We start from the raw sequence: 14,104 nt of genomic DNA, 5'->3' as shown, positions 1-14,104 counted from the left end.
ACAAAGTAAGCGAAAAGAACCTATTCAAACCTTATTCAAAGTCAGATTGTCTTATCTATAAAGCCTGTGTATATCTGCGCAGCTATGGTACCTCAGATAAACCAAACTTAAAAGAAGCTGCAACGGTGGCTTAAAATAAAAAAATATGACAAATCACAGAATCTGACGAATGGAACTTCTGTTAACATAATCGGCCAAGGTACGGAGCCCTCACCACTGGGCTAGTAGAACTAAGTGTTTCCTGTAGAAGCATGTTGGGGGCTGATGGGCTGATGGGAGAGGGGCACTGCCTGAAATGGGTGGCATGGCCACGGGATGTGTGCCTTTGGCCTCCTGTTTGGGTGCGGAGGGTGGAGGAGTGGATAACCTGTGTTCTTCATCAGTGGAGGCAGCACCTCGAATGCAGAGCCCAACATCCATGACAATTAACAAAAGGTCTCAAACGCAAGCTCTCTCCCAATGGATCCACACACCTCTGCAGAAACTCCTCAGCTTTCGTGACATCTCATCTTGCCGTATTTACAAAAACATAGTAATCGCCAACATTGGTTGAGGACTAACTCTGTTGGGGCACTATTCTAAGCACCTTCTGCACATATATCAATTTAATGTACACATCTCCATTTTCCAGAAGCAGATGCTAAAGCTTAAATAGCTTGCTGAAGGCCACAAAGCTAGTAAGTTGTCGAGCTGGGATCCAAACCCAGTAGTACTCTAACTTCAGAGCCTAAGCTTTCAACCTTGATACAACACTGCTTCTCTGTAACACACACACACAGACTGACAACCCTCCCACCCCTTACAAAACTATTTAATAAATGCTGTGAAATTCTTGACAGAACACCATAAGCCATACATAGTCTCATTACTTTGTAATAAGAATTAGATCTTTAAAAATTAATGATTTCATTTAGAATTCTTCATAACTCAAAAGAAAATCAAGATGTTGAGGAAATTTAAAACTGCTGAATTTTACCACTAGTATAAAAGAGGGACAGAGTAAAATTTAAAATAATGTATTCTCCAAAAACAATGCCTACTTATTATTACCTGACCACTGATATAAGGGACATCAAATTAACTTAAATTGGTCTAATTACTCCTTGGTGTTTGTTCATAACTTGGAAAGAGAACAGAGTGGATATACTGTGCCTTTCTTTCTTCAGAAAGTGAATTGCAAAATTTAATATTTTCCTCTGGATTTTCATCTGAATTTATCTGCCATCGGAGGGTTAAGATTAAACTGCAATTCTCATTTTACAAGTGAAGAAACTGAGGCATGTGGAGCTTAAGGGTCTCTTGACTCCCAGGGGGCACTCTGGTCGCCCTTGACCCCACTGCCTGAGATGACCTCTCGGTGCCCTTCAGACAAGGCATGTGATAGCAACTCACTCGGGAAACTTCAACTCACGCTCCACTGCGGGGTATTTTTTTTTTCTCTCTAAAAGCAATCTCTTTTAGCTTGTCAACCAAATCCAGGTTGCTCGGCAAGCATAACAGAATGTATTAAAGATAGCCCGCAGAGAGATTAAATCCTGAATATATCCGTTAAACTGAAGGGGACCAGCTACCAGCATGGACCCTTCTAAAAGGCCAGACAGATTCTGGGTCTGTATCCTGCCATGATCCCTGCAGACAGCAGAAAACAAAGGACGTTCTCAACAAAAAGCTACAGGTGGACCCACAATCCTCCTCAGTGTAATTAAAAACATTTTTCTTTCCACAGCTCAGCTTTCATCTTTTATCCTTCTTTATCCTCTCCCCTTCATCCCCTAAGGGGTTCCTGAATGCTGATGAGACAACGGGACTAAAACCATCTTGTCATCTTTTGGGTCAATTCTTCGGCTAGCCAACATCCAGCCATGGGTCAAATGATCAGTAGGTAGTGTGCCGGTCCCCATGGGAACGGATTCTAATTTGTCATCATCTCCAGTGACAACGTTTCATCACAACATCAATGAATTTCTTTTCTTGCTGAATTTCGCTTCCCTTAATTTTCCCATAGACAATTCTGTCATTTGCATACTTCCCCAAAGCCCCCCCCCTTTTTTTAAAGCTCTTTTTACCTTAGCTTTATACTTCTGATGATTGGGGGTGGGTGGGCGAATGTTAGAAAAAGGTAAAAGAAAACAAAAATACAAAGACATAGCACACACTTTATGTCTCCTTTCTAAAAGGAAGGGCCGGAAGGAGTTTTGAATGTTAGGGAAAGCTTTATTTAAAATACATAACAATAAAGCCGACAGGCACAGACAGGAAAGGTACCCTAGGGGACCCAAGATTCATAGCAAAATTCCTACTGAATGTAGAAGAATTTAACATTTGACATTCAAAAACCTTTGGACCGTGATAAGAATTTAATAGTTGATCCCTTGTCCTTCGATTCCAGCCTTATTGCTAAGGAATAAATCTTTTGCTTTCTAGCAAGTTTCAAGATTTGATTATTTAAATGTATGTTACACAAAAATAATTTTAAGTATATGCAAGCATAAATATTTAACATCTCTGAATAGCACATCGTTGCATTCCAAAGTTCAAGAAGAAAACATTCTCATTGTTTCATGTTGCACACTATATATGGGATGTGAGAAATGCTCTACTCTTGCTATTGTTTTTATTAGTTAATAATGGTAATATTCCAAACAGTTCTCCCAATTATTAGCTGGGAATTTGGGCAAGGTCCTTGACTTCCCTGTGCCTACGTTTCCTCATGAGTAAAATAGGAATAACATCCCTTTTCAAGGGCTTATTGTGATGGTCACATGAAACAATGAATAAAGAAAGCATAGGATAAATACAGGCATTTCTTACTGTTATATCCTAGTGTCTAAACTAGAAAGTGCATGTGGTGGTGACAGGGACAATAATGTGGGGCTGGCTCTAAATTTTCCAAGAAAAGAGCTGTAAGTAAAAAGGAGAGGGACTACTTGAACATTAACCATTTTATTCATTTTAACTTGTCCCCATGCTTAATCATCCATAGGAAACCTGGCACAAGGTCTGGGGGTGCGGGGTACATGTTTCTTATAGTAACAGCAAAACGGCACAAGAGGGCTGAAACTTCGGAGTCAAATAAATTTGAGTTAAATCCAGCTCTGTCACTTACTAAAGGGAACCAGGCAAATTATTTCTCTAAGCTTCAACTTAATTGCTTGTAAACTGGCCGTAATAGTCACTTCATGATGCTGTTTGAGAACTAAGAGAAATAAGGTTAGACACTAAGAGAGTCTAACATATGGTAAGTGCCAAATCAATGGTAGTGGCTAGTGTTTTACTGTTATTATTGCTCTTTACTATTATTGTGGTTGGTGTTATTGCTGGAAGGACTTTATGTACTACTGACTGAGGTACTCTGGACAGAAAGCCGGAAAAACATTTTTGGCTATTGGAGAGGCATCAGAATGGTCATGTTAACACTGAGTGATGACCCTTGTTAGGGCTGTCAGCGCCTCTTCCAAAGCACTGTGTCATGTCCGCCCTATAGTGAGTCTTAGGTAGCGTGTGATTCTTTGGGATCCTCTTTCTAATCTTAAGGATCCAATAAGGACTTTACTCTAGTGCTGCATTTTACCATTTTCAAAGTATTTTTACATGACTTGCCTCGTGTGTGCCTTCCAACAACCCTAGGAGTAGGTAGAGCAGGCATTCCCTGTTCCATTTTTACAATCATGAAATCAAGGCTCAGTGGTATGCCCAAACTCATGCTGAGTGAGTATAGAAAACAAAGAGGCCACTTCTAATGCTTCTCTATTCTCTTTCTACTATAAATAAGCTCCCCTAAACTGCAGAAAAATGTGAACTCTCCCAAATCAAATTATTTGAGTTCTACTTGTTCTTCCCAGTACCAGCCTAACTTTTGCCCCTTTGAAAGCTTCTCAGACCCTTGGTTTCCAAAATTGCCTAAGACTCACCATCTGTGCCACTTACATCCTGTTTTGTATTGTTGATCTTTCTTCATTTAAGGCTTCTATTTCCCTCAAGAAGCCCACAACATGACAGTAATTAGTATTTATCGACTGCATACTAATGTTCCAGGTACTTTGAAAGTGCGACTGTATCTAATGCCTTTTAATCCTCACAACTCTTGGTAATCACTATATGCTATTTTCAAAAATAGTTCCTAAAGATTATCACCTTGCTCAAGGTCACTCAGCTAGTAAAATAATTAGATTATGCTCTTGAACCATTGCACTATGCATTTTTATTTAATGTAATGCCTAGCATCTAGAAGAGACTTGAAAATGTTCATTACTATGTTCGTTCTCCCTCATATAATACATTATTATTTGCCATGTTGGAAAAAATCTCCTTCCAGTTCTAGGAAAGTACAGATAACCTATGAAAATGGCTCATATCTGTTTCAAGCAATCAGAAATTCTTGTCTAGTTTCCTATTTTGACCCGCCTCCAGAGTACTCTCAGCTGCTCTGGAATAAGTCTTGTCCAAACAAAGAAACAAATAACAACAACAGTAACAACAACAACAACAACAACAAACCCCTACCAGTTCAGAAAAGGTATCCCGATAGCAACTGGCCAGAGCTGTGATGTGGCTATTCATCCACTACTAGTCATGACAAGAGAGCCTGGGCATGGCAGGCAATGATACAGGACAAGATAGATGAAGACCAAGAGAATAAAACAGAGCCAGTCTGAACTTCCAATGGCTTTGCAGAGGCTTCAGGGTCGTCTGACAGATGTGTGGGAATAGCACATCCAGCGGAGAAGCGGGGAAGCTGCTGACAGACGAACTGCAGGTGGACCAGGAAGATTTATGTGTAAGGCTGTCTGGGCTCCAGGGTCACATACCCCAATCCTGTGAGAGGTGAGGCCCCTGTGGCTGAGTTGGGGAGGAGAGCAATGGAAAAAACAAAAGGCAAGTGCTGACATGCCAGAGAACCTGGGGAGGCTGAGCCCAGGGAAATGGCTGAGAGGGCAAGCAGCTTCTCTCTTTAAGCAACAAGCAAGGTTTGCTTTAAAGGTTATAATGGGGTTTGGTTTGGGCAGTAGTTTATATTAGGTATTCCAGGAGAGTCATGGAAACACACACCCAAGCCTCCTGAAAGCCAAGGTTATCAACTCAAGGGCTCGTTGGGCTCTTGCCCTGTTTTTCACCCCACTCTACCCTTAACAACCAGATCATAACAAAAGAAATAAAGAGAAGGGCAGGATTCAACCCACTTCTCCTCACTTTACTCTGTAATAGGAACCCCTGAGCTGAGGTTCCTTTAAACCAAAATAAGCAAGTGCTCAGGCCTTAAAGTATATGGCCTTTTGCTCACAAAGAAAAAGTTCAACCTTGTCTTAACCTTACAAAGGATCAAGAGTCTGAGAGAATCGGGGAGCAGGGGAGGAGCAGGAGCCACAGCATATAGAATAATCTCCAACATTTAATTCACAACTTTCAAGATACATCTGTATAAGATATTAATCAAGGAGGAAAGGGGGAAAAATACTCTGGGTTCGTGAACTTAGGAAACCTCTGGTGGCCTATGAAGGACACAACTGTGGAAAAGGAAACCTAATCCCTTTACTCTTATCTTGTAAAGCTCTTAGAGTACAAATATCTGTATACAATCTATAAACACCAAGTGTAACTTAGAAGCATTCCAAGTACCGGGGGCTACTAGAGGAACAGGATCAGTGGGAGAGCTCTGGAAACGTGCAATTTCACTCTAGCTCAGACTATTTTCTCCACACCCAAAGCAAATAATACCTCATCTGGAACCAAACTTGCAGCCTGGGCCAGGGCCTGGCACCCTGCAGAGACTCGGGAAATGTTTTCTGTATAAATGAAGGACGAAACCTAGCAAAGCCTCCAGTTAGAGACCAACTGACTAGACCGTTTTAGGGTTCTTTGCAGGCCCTCTGACAGCATATCGATCAAATAGTTGCCAGCAAATATCAATTAGCTCAGCAATAAAGTGAAAAGATGACACTTGGTATGGAAACAAAATTCTGTTGCCACTAACCACTTCCTTATCCTCAACCTGGACAAGAACTTATTAAATCCAATTCCTAGGGAAACAATCTTGAGATACAATGGAAAAAAAAAAAAAAACTAGATGTTTCCATTTCTCTTTTCTTAATATGTCAACTTGACTTAGCGTGCCAACGGAAGATAATACGTACTGTGCCACTGATACACAGTCCTAATGGTAACAGAGCTCAATAACAGTAAGTATGTCAATCCTAGTTCTGCACTGCAAAAAGTTAAGTCAGCTCAAGACAAAGCCCAATGCACAGTGTAGTCCATATTTGGAGTAACAAGTTTTCACAACATAGAGACCCTTTAAAACTAAGAGAAAATAATAGTGCAAGAGAAAGTATTTTGTAAACACTTGATATCTTCAGCTGTTAAAGACTGGCCCCGAATATCTATAATCATCTGAGTCTGGAGTATGGCATGACAACTGTAGGAAGCAGGAGCATGTCATTCCCTGTCCTGTCTTTAAACAATGTGCTTATCTCATCAGTAGGTAGAAAAGGCACTTCTTGGTTTTAGTTTCAAGATACTTGAGTAGTAGGCAAAGCAGCGCCTGAGATCCAGGGGCCTTTGTAACGCAGACATATAAGCTCTAAGTACTAATGCAAGGTAAGAGGTTTTTGGTTTTTTTTAGAATTAGAAAAAATAACACTCACACAGATCAATTAGATGAGGTGCAAATGTTCGATACAAGCAGGAAATACACTGCTATTAAGACTTGTTAGAAACAACAACAAAAAAGTAATGATTCCCATGTGGGTTCCAAACCAGAGGAATGAGGATATTTGCCTCGACCACAACAATTTTATTAAATCCTCTTCTGAACTATTCTGTGTGTTCCCTTGCCAAGCTGTATCTGATATCATTCTCTAACTCACAGTTGGATTTAGCAAGGTCTTCTTATCCTCTATCTGATGACAGGGAGGATTGCAAGTAGAAGAACCAGGGCATGGCTGCCCTCCTTTGGCTGTTTCCGTAGAATTCACTGCTAATATCTTTCCCTAGAGGGTGGTGCCTGACAAGGGTGTCAGTGGATGTGACAGTGACAATTCTCGATGACTTTGCAGAAGAACCAGCATCTATTTCGCAGCATGTGAAAGGACTAAAGACTGCTTAAGTAACAACTAGTGTGAATGCCCATGAACAGCTATTTCAACATGATCCCCACCTGCCCGGAGTCTAATATTAAAATAAATTGTAATTCTTGGTAAGCTTCCAATTTTATCATACCATGTGTTATTTCATGGGTCCAGATTTTCAAAGCGTTTTGCCAATTCAGGAGTTCTTGATATTAGCAGCAATTACTTTCTTCACATCATTTTCACAAGTACTTCCTATTGCACCGAGGCATATATTAGGGATGAGTAGCTCCATGCTCTTAAGTTTCTCACCAGATTTTAAGATACAGTCTGAGCTGAGTTTCTGTTTATGTATTCTGCCAGTGCAATGATTGGAAGTTACTTTATTTTTCTAGTAGGAGCAGCAGTTTTGGGTGGAGTATGGAGTTGGGAGCGGGGGTGCTGGGATGTGGAGAAATCTTGGCTGCTACCTTTTCATCAGCATTTCTGAATACTGTCCAACCTTGAGATATTGGAAATGTGTGTAAAATAAGCTTGTTTCCATTTTTAGTGGAATATTCATTTCTCATGATGAAGTCTTCCTGGCTTTTGGAATGATGGTTCAATCTATTCCCTTCTTGTTAAATGGAGCTTTGAGTGTTAGAGTAAAAAGCTCAGGCCCACACTTTTCAAGGGTCTGCTTCCCTGAAAGAAGGCATTTGCACACATATGGATTGCAGAGTTATGTGAAAAGCTTAAGTTCCAGCTGGAGCAGGGAGAGATGCACATCATGGTGGGAGCTTACATGTCTTTTCCTGCCCTGCCCCAAAGGCCATACCCGCCCCTCTGCTGGCTGCTGCCTAGTCTTTCCAGCTGTGCCTGCCTGCAACACCCACTTCTCCCCCGCCTTTGCTGATGGAAAAACAGTACCAGCCCCCTCATTTGTCCACTTACAAAACAGTGGGAACACAAAGTGTGAGAATTAGGGAACAAAGAAATGGATTATTCTGGGTTTTTGACAAAATAACAACACAAAAAGCTTATACCCGGAATTTCCAAGCCTAAAAGTATTAGTGTACAGTTGTGATGGGAGACACAGACTTCTATTTTCTATCACTAATATAGGTGTATACATACAAATGTAAAAATGAACAGTTATAAATACTATAAATATGTACGTAGAATACAATTTATATATGAAATCAATAGATATATACTATATTTTTGTGTTCAAAGGGAGTATATTATATGAAACGTGTGAGTATACAGGAGGGGTGTGGATGTATGTGAGCAAAATGATCTCAACTTATCTAAACGGGAGGCACATACGTTGGCTAATAGTGTACAACACATACCCCTGAAGTCAGCTGGTCTATATTTAGTGCAGGAATTAAAGCTTTCATGCATGCATATGCACATACTTTAACTTCTAATTACTATATACGAGCATGCAGAACATACGCTGCATATGCTTTTCCTTGAAAATATAAACAAGGTGCTTGCTTCGGCAGCACATATTCTAAAACTGCAACGATACAAAGAAGATTAGCATGGTCTCTGCACGAGGATGACACACAAATTCGTGAAGCGTCTATATGCATATAAACAAGACAGTTAAATACTTTAAATTCCAAATTGCTATTTATTAAATAGTGAGATAGATAGGTAGCTGTCAGCTTACTTTCTCTCTTCTGGTCCATCTTGCTTTTCCCCAAAGAAGGTGGCTGAGCAGTTCGCTATGCTAATTATTGTCAAAGCTTCACATTGGGAGAGAACCTGAGAGTTCTGAGAGGGAGCTAAGGGTCTATTACATTCTTCAGCAAAAGTTTTACCAACCACAGTTCTACATTAAGAATGCTAAGGAGTTATCACGTTCTACTCCTGTGTGACAGAAAAGAAGCTTACTATGTTATAGTTTAATCCTACATGCTAGCCCAACAGTTGCAATTTCTCACTCACTCCATTAGCTAAAAGTTCTTATTTAGGGGGTGCTCATTTACAAGAAACAAAACACAACAAAAAAAAAATCAATAGCCCCATAGAAATGCCAAAATGACACAAATTGCAAACAACTGCCTTAAGGTTATGTTAATAATGAAATAATGATGAATTGTGATAAAGACAAAAGAATCTTCTCTCTAAATAAATCAAGGGCTTCATTAATTTTTATTATCTTGGTTATAATCCTACAGGATGATCTATTAATATCAGAATGCCTTTCCTCATTAGGCATTCTAGTATAAAAATTTACTAGAGCTTAAAGGCTTGTCCCTAAAAGTACAGAAGGCAGCCCTCCCAGTATTGTTTTACCCATGTCAACTGAGCATTTAAATTCCATCTTCTCTTCATTTAGAAGCTAAGTTTTCATCATAGTACTTAACAATGTTTAGACATATTATTTATATTACTTTGGTTGATGTGAAATACTCTCAGGAGAAAATAAACCACCTTCATTTAAAAAATTGAAAACATATAGAAAAATTGGCAGTGGAAAGTGGAAGTACGAAAGTAACATAGCACAGCGGTTAAGAACATGGGTTTTAGAGTTAGACCATATCGATTAAAATCCTGGTCCTATCACCTAATTCAAGAATGATTTGGGGAATGGATTAACGACTTAAATGTAAGACGTAAAACCATAAAACTCCTAGAAGAAAGCATAAGCAGTAAACTCTTTGACATGGTCTTAGCAATATTTTTTGGAAATGTCTCCCTGGGCAAAGGCAACAAAAACAAAAATAAATAAATGGGATTACGTAAATATAAAGCTTTTTCACAGTGATGGAAACCATCAACGAGAGGAAAAGGCGACCTCCTGAAGGGAAGAAGATATTGCAAATGATATATCTGATAAGGGGTTAATATTCAAAATATATAAAGAACTCATACAACTCAACATCAAAAAACCCTCAAACAATCCAATTAAAAAATGGGCAGAGGATCTGAATAGATATTTCTCCAAAGACATACAGATGGTCAACAGACACATGAAAAGGTCCTTAACATCATTAGTCATCAAGGAAATGCTAATCAAAACCACAATGATCTATTACCTCACACCTGTTAAAATGGTTATTATCAAAAAGACAATAAATAACAAGTTTTGGTGACCATGTGAAAAGGGAACCCGTATACTCTGTTGGTGGAATTGTAAGCTAGTGCAGCCGCTATGAAAAGCAGTATGGAAATTCTTCAAAAAATTAAAAATAGAAGTGCCATATGATCCAGAAATTCTATTTCTGGGTATTTATTTTTTAAAAACCCAAACAATAATTTGAAAAGATATATGCACCCCTATGTTCACTGCAGCATAGTTTACAATTGCTAAGATATGGAAGCAACCTAAGTGTTCATCAATAGATGAATGGATAAAGAAGATGTGAGATATAAAACATAAAATGGAATATTATTCAACCATAAAAAAAAATGAAATCTTGCCATGCATAACAACATGGATGGACCAAGACAGTATTATTAAGTGAAATAAGTCAGACAGAGAAAGACAAATACCATATGATTTCACTTACATATGGAATCTAAAAAACAAAAACAAACAAAACAACAGAAAAACTCAGAGACACAAAACAAACTGATGGTTGCCAGAGGGTAGGAAGTGAAGAGATGGGCAAAAATGGGAAAGGGGATTAAGAAATACAAACTTCTAGTTATAAAATAAGTCATGATATAGCATAGGGAATAGAGTCAATAATATTGTAATAACTAAGTTTATGGATATTTTTAGACTTATTGTGATGATCACTTCATAAGGTATATGAATGCTGAATCACTATGTTGTACAACTGAAACTAATATAATATTGTATGTCAATTATAATTAAAAATATATTTAAATATTTTTTAAATGAAGCATCTGAGCCTTCTAAAATTACTTAATACATTTGAGTCTGAATTTCCTCAGCTCTGAAATGGGAAGAGGAATTGTATTTGTAACAAAGGGTTGCGGTAAAAATTTAATGTTGTAACACATGAGAAGCAGTATTTATTGAATGAACACAAACAATCATGTCAAGTCAATCATCTTTTACAAAATACAACATAATCTAGGTACATATTAGTTATTGTACCCATCCTCTATTTATTAAAATTTTAGAAAAACATATAATTTGAACATAACCGAAAGTACTACCACACTAAATGAGATCATCCATCATCCATTTAGACCACCATTCTGCCTCTCATAAACGCCCAAAGAGGGCATTTCTATCCCTCAGGGCATTACCTGTAAGAGATTATTAGCAAGATATACCAAATATACGAACATATATCTCCTGTGATTTAACTATGTCCTTGAAATAAGTGCTCTGTTTCTCTTTCTACAATGCCAAATATATAGAAATTCCTCAAAAATGTTTGCTGAATTCACCAACTGCCTACCATATATCAGAGGTATAAGGGAACCTAATTTTTATTTTTGGAAGAGGTAACAAATACCAAAAAATTTCTCTCTGCAATGAAAACATTTATTTAATATTTTATTAATCCTTCCAAAGTTTAAGGAGTATCCTCTAAGCACAATATTTTTGCATTTCTTTTAAAACAAATTCAAAGTCAACCTTGCATGATTTTTGTTGGAAAGTACCCTGATGTAGTGTTAATGGTTTATAAATCTTTCTTTTTTAAAGTGATACCCCATTAAAAACACACACACAAACACACACACATACTTCATACTTAACTCCAATGTATTAGCCAAGTAAGGTAAATTGCTGAAGGGAATAGAGAGAAAAAGAATAGAACCTGGTCCCTTATGTAACAGACTGCAATACTCACTCTATCCCCTACTCAATACCTGAGGAAACAAAATTTCGAGAATATACATGAAAGCATTGAATCTAAATACACTTGAATTCAAAATCAGGTTTTCTAACCTCTTAGCTGGGTGACTTCGACAAGATCTTTCTTTGTGCATAGTTTTACTTGTCAAGAAATCTTGTAGAGTTTTTTTTTTTTTTTTTTTTTTACTTAGTACCTACCACATACTACTTAGAGATACTTTTTCATGTTACTGGGGACACGTCAAGAAATGATGTAGACAAATATCTCTGCCCTCATAGAGCTTATATTCTATTAGAAAAAACATATATAAGTCTTAGGTGATCAATTATAAGGAGATCAAAAAAGGCAGAGGAGGAGGTAAGAGATAAAGAAGGATACAATTAATAAAATTTACAAATGAGTGTTCCAGGAAGGCTTCACTGAGAGTTAACATTCAGCCAAAACTGAAAGATGTAAGGGAAAAAGCCATGTGGCTAAAAGATTTAGGGACAGTCGATAATTAATAAAACGTATTCAATAAATGATGCTGGTTATTATAAACAATATTTTAAAAAGCACAAAACGAGGATTGGAAATTCTGTCTCAGTCACTTTAGCATTTCTGTGAGGCCGTAAGCCTTTTAATGATCTCTGATATAGTGTTCTCATATGGAAAATGAGTTAATAATCACCTGCACAGTTTATAATGTTATTAAGAGGACAAAAAGAGAAAACATACATGGAAACACTAAGGAAATGGATAAAAAACCACAAAAAATATTATAATTATCACATCCCCTCTCACACCATTTTCCTAAAATGACAGACCACCATTCCATCTTATTAACAAAGTATTATAAGATTTGATAGGTAGTCCAGGAAGGTTTTCTATGATAAAATTTAACTTCTCTTCTGGAGAGTCAGATCAAGAAGAGTAAGAGATAAAACAGATCTAGATTGATTTCCAATCAAGGAAACTTAAACACTATCCAGTTAGACTTGTAGAGCTCTGGTTTAAGAGACTAGACATCTGTTTGCTCTGATCCTTGGATGATTCATTACAAATTCCCCATCTAGGCAGCTTCAATACTTCTCAACCTTTCTTCTGCCTTCCTACAGATTTAGTACCTTTTATTTACCCATTCAATAAACATTTAATGAATACTTACAATAAATAGAGAGCCGAGCGTAGATTTAAGAAAGGAGATGAACTAAACCAAGACTCAGCCTAAACACATCCCCTGGGGACAGACAGGGGAAGGGTTGGGGGCAAAGAAAGAATGGAATCCATCCACATCACCTCCGGGATTCCTCTAGTCTGGACAAGTATGAGCCTTCAACATATTTCACTAGGTAACTGTAAACAAAATGGGAGCCTTCAGGCTACCACCACATTAGATTACACTTGGCAAGGCAACCCCAAAACAAATCCAGTTATAGAAAATATGAATATTGAGATGCAAGGGTATCTCCATTTTTTTCAACAAAGATTTACTAAATGCCTACCTAGTTCCTGACACAGTAAGCCAGAATTCAAAAACAAGATCCTATGTACTTATCTCTTCCACACATCTTCTTCTTGTCCAACCACTATCTCTTTTCTGCCTGTGGTCCAGTGCACAGTTTGACAACGGAAGTAATACAAATACAGAAGTAACACAGATGCAAAGCCAATGGAAATCTCATGTCCAGTCTCATATTTCTCAACTAGCATTACTTCTTTTTGAAAGCCCCACTAGTCCCCTCTAGGGTATTTCTGTGATCACTCTTTCTTGGAAATTCTCATTCTAAAAAGTTTACAGATCTTTCCTTCTAGGCGTTACCTAAGAAAATTTACAGACTAAGAATAGCAATCTTCTCACTAGTGTACCCTTATAGTTATACTCTATCCCCCTTTGTATTACAAAAGCAGAACACAAAATGCTGAAAGTCCACTCTGAGCCAATCACGTAATCTTTTAAACAATCTTGCAAAATAGACAATTCCATATTTTATAGATAAAATTGATGTAGACACTACGTTAAATATCATGCCAAAAGTCAACAAATAGTAAATGACAGAATCTTGCCTGGAACTCAAGATTTTTAAATCAAAAGATGAAGCTCTTTAATTCTCTATCCCAAACTAGAGGAGTTGTCCAAAAAAGAAATGTTGGAAAGTTTTTTAACCTTTCTGGCTTTGTACCCATGGTCTGATCCCTCCTAGCTTTAAAATTCTAGAACATGATAGTTAGGATTGATTCTTTACATTTTAGCACATAAAGTACCACCTTTCAAAGATTGCTTCT

The 14,104-nt window shown here is 37.8% G+C and overlaps 1 protein-coding gene and 1 non-coding gene across 4 annotated transcripts in view; one reads left to right on the top strand and one right to left on the bottom strand.

The window, feature by feature from the left end:
* Positions 1-14,104, bottom strand: part of CACHD1 (cache domain containing 1) — a 194,484-nt gene that overhangs the window by 94,431 nt on the left and 85,949 nt on the right. The gene's annotated exons all lie outside the window — the stretch shown is intronic.
* LOC118606410 lies at positions 8,539-8,646 on the top strand. Its single transcript, XR_004952369.1, has one exon. It is a non-coding gene; the product is annotated as a U6 spliceosomal RNA (small nuclear RNA).

Source organism: Rousettus aegyptiacus, unplaced genomic scaffold (assembly GCF_014176215.1).
Source record: "Rousettus aegyptiacus isolate mRouAeg1 unplaced genomic scaffold, mRouAeg1.p scaffold_m13_p_1, whole genome shotgun sequence".
In the NCBI taxonomy this organism is placed as follows: domain Eukaryota; kingdom Metazoa; phylum Chordata; class Mammalia; order Chiroptera; family Pteropodidae; genus Rousettus; species Rousettus aegyptiacus.
The sequence above is the reverse complement of the archived record's forward strand: the minus strand, read 5'-3'. Positions and strand labels throughout refer to the sequence as shown.